Genomic DNA, 3,688 nt, shown 5'->3' with positions numbered 1-3,688 from the left:
TCCAGTGTGATCGGGTCAGTGATTAAACTTCTGCCTCTTTGTGGCACACCCCCCCACATCACCCCGAAGTCCCTCCCTCCCTCCCCAGCCACACACTTCATTGTGCCAGAGCAGGCACCTGGAGAGCTGCCAAGCTCAAGGGGAGAAAAATCGATTTTGTTGCTGCCCCACTTGGGAATTGTTACCACTTCTCAAAGCAGTTGCTACGCAGCCTGCCCCGCTTGGTGCTTCATCCCAGGGGCTGACAGGCTCCACCACGGCCGGGGGCTGCAGGGAATCTGGGAAGCTGAACGGATTTAGGAGACTTCTTCCCTCTGCTCAGCTCTTCTGCATGGATTAACTTCACTCTAGCTCTGCACAGTGCACCCTTCTCTGCAGCTTTGTACCAATTAAGCTTCAGCTGTGTAAAGAGCAGAGACACACGGACCCCTGCCCCCAGCTGGAATGCTTCTTGTGCAATTCCCAGCAGGGAGGTTTTGGGCTGGTTCTTCTCCCTTCTCCCAAAGCTCCAGACCACTGAAGATCCTCAGTACTGCAAAACCTGGGGAGAGAACAGATTTAGCTGGCAGGCAGCAGTGTGGGTATCACACTGCCCCACTGGAAGGATGCAAGAGCAGCTTCCTTACACCATCACATTCTGACACAGCCTTTAACCTTCAACTCTCAAATTCATCCTGAATAAACCAGTGGTTCCAGGATTGTGTCAGTGTATCAAGTGATATGGACTATGGAAACATCATCCCAAGGAAACAGTAAAATGCTGACACAAAGGAGAGGAAGAAGAAAAAAAAAGGCATTCTCATGGGGTAATTAGAGGCTCACTCTCAAACTACACCTACACAGAATGTGTTTCCCCCCAGTTACTGTTCAGCTGAACTGAGCACAGCTACTGCAGACAATTGTCACCCTGAATTTTGCAGAACAAGGTAACAATTAAAAATTATTTGATAGATTAGAAAAACAGCAGGGGGAGAAGAGGAAAGGGGAAGGGGAGTACCAAGTAATGTGAGGAAACACAAAGAATTAGTGAGTAGTGGGAATTGTCTAGAGATCCAGAGAAGGGCAGAGGCAGCCAGTCAGTCTGGCCACATCAGTTCATAGCTTAGAGTGGACCCAACCATCTCATGCTACTGTAAAAAGAAAAAAAGTACAACTGATCATGGTGGGCTGTACCTACAGGAGGAAAATCCAGAGGCACATCCACCAACACTCAGCTCCATACTCAGCAGCAGCCCTGGAAAGAGGACTCTGCCCAGTCCTGTCAGCTGTGGCAGGGATCAGGAGGAGTTTGCTCTGCTGAACATCAGGAGCACTCACAGGGCACATTTTTCAGCTTCTGATCACGAGGAAAGATTGAAAGAGCTCAGGGAGGGGAACTCCCTCTGCAGAGACAAATCATACAGAACCTCTGCTAGGAAAGGTCTTTTTCTTTTTTTCTCCTCCTGCCTTGCATCAGGGATGAGCTCTGGACACTGGGAGATCCTGCCAGCTCTATTTATTTTCCATTATTCTAGAACAAGAGTAAAGCAGACAGAGTGGCTGAGCAGTCCATAAATAGGGCTTGTTCTAAAATTAGGCCTTTGATCTTTGAGAGAAAGAGAGAAAAGAAAGAAGAAAATAAGCCCCACTACCAGGCAGAAAGCACGGTTCACTTCTCCTCTATTCATCTTTGAATAACTGCTGGCTCGTTAAGTCAGACACTGACTCCCAAAGGGACTGTCTCTCTCCTCATTGTTTACCCATGCCACCCGAGTCACAACCCCTCTGGCCAGCAAAATTGAAAACATCACCTTTCAAGCTCCATCCCTCTTTGATCCAGAGCTCATTGTGTCTGTAATACAGTAGATTTAATTTTCATTCTCTCTTTTCTTTCTTTCTCTGACAGACATGACTGGAAAAGGGTCTCAGAGATCTCAGTGTTCCTGAACTGGCAGCAGGCTCTGTGAAATACCTGACCTGTCAGAATCTCTGTGGAAGCTGTTCACTCACCCTTGGTGCATCCCAGCTTCCAGCAGGATGCTGTGCAAGAGAACACAAGACATGATCTCATTTCCAGCCAGACAGCACTCAATGTACCAAGGGCCCAACACCCAAAAGTGTCACAGCCATTTTGTACACATCCTGGCCAGCACAGGGGAACCAGCCCAGGCCCATGGGAATGCATCAGCTCCAACTGCATGCAGCTTGGAAGCTTGTGGGGATGCTGTTTTTCCCTTTTGTTAGACCTGCACCAATAAAAGTTACTCACAAACCTTTCCTATCTGCTTTGCAAGGGCCAACAAGACTTTAAAACTGTAATGCCTCACTCTGTACTTTCTTCTCCTGCAGTTGTGCCTCCAAATCCCATCTCATGGCACAATGGAGAACCCTGAAGAGTCTGGTGCTCATCTGCCTCCCACAGCCTTGCAGTCAAAGGCCTGCAGAGAAAAGGAGCTCATAGCTACAATGGGGAAACTCAAAAAAGTCTTGAGTCCACCAGCTAAACGTGCCCTTGTTACCTCCAGAAAGAGGTACCATACCAATAAGCATTTTATTGTGAGGTGAACTCACCTATCTTTGTGAGGTATCAAAGGCAGTAGCAATGCTGGCTGCTAAATTTGGTATCCAGGTTAACAAGGAGACAGTGGACACAGCTACTAGCGAGTCAGCAGGGGAAATCCTTCTTTGTTACAGTTTATGATGATGCCTCAGGTTTTGGCTTCTATATTTTTCAGATTCTGTTCTGCTTTCGTGTGTACTTCTGAGCTTCATATTATGGGATGGTGAGCTCTGTGCACAGAGCAGGGAGACAAAACAATTCCTGCTCCAGCTGGGGACCAAGGACAAATGATCCAAATCTCAGCCCCAAGAGCACAAACAACGTGGGCTGGAGAGAGAAAAACAAGCAGGGTGGGACTGCAGGGGCTAAAGCTGGAATGGGACAATGAACTGCAAGATGCAAATGGAGCAGAACTTATAAAAGTGAGAGACCCCATGAGCTTTTTTGTGACCATTTTGGTTCATCTTGGGTGCAGCCCTGGCTGGGCTCTTGTGCTGCCCAAGGTAGATCTATTGAGGCCTTTTAATAAACCCCCACTTCATTTTTTAATATTGTCCAGCCTCTGTTCTAGGTCAGCTTACACAAGGCATCAATGATTCCAAAACCAACCCCTAGAACACATTCCCCCTTCCCTGCAGTAGCAGCAGGTTCATCCCCCATTATATTCCCATAAATTCATCAAAGTTCAGGAGAGAAAGGGGTCCCCATACTCATTCTTCTGCATATGCCACTCCTAGTGCAACATCAGGACATAAAGTAAGGCAGAACACCTGAGGGGACTGAGGAAAAACCAGAATAGAGATGGAAACAGCACAGACAGAGCATACTAGGCTTAAAAGACAGAGGATTTTACCAAGCAGTGCTGTTACAATCAGCATCTTACATTTGAAGGACAGCAATAAACAATTAATGAATAAACTTCCAAACATCTCTAATTTTGATGCCTGAAATTAATCTGGAAATCTGAACACCTGAACTAGTTTTGCAGACGTGATTCCCAGATCAAGAGAACAGTGTTGTTGTTGCTTAAAAATGAAGCTTCAGCACAGCCCTACAAGGCAGGTTAAAAATGGGTAGTTGGGGTAACTGCACCACAGCAGTCCAGATTGTACCACATGGGACCAATCTGGCAGCCATTCTAATGGGAGT

Source organism: Molothrus ater, chromosome 8 (genome assembly GCF_012460135.2).
Source record: "Molothrus ater isolate BHLD 08-10-18 breed brown headed cowbird chromosome 8, BPBGC_Mater_1.1, whole genome shotgun sequence".
NCBI lineage: Eukaryota > Metazoa > Chordata > Aves > Passeriformes > Icteridae > Molothrus > Molothrus ater.
Note: the sequence above shows the minus strand (reverse complement) of the source record.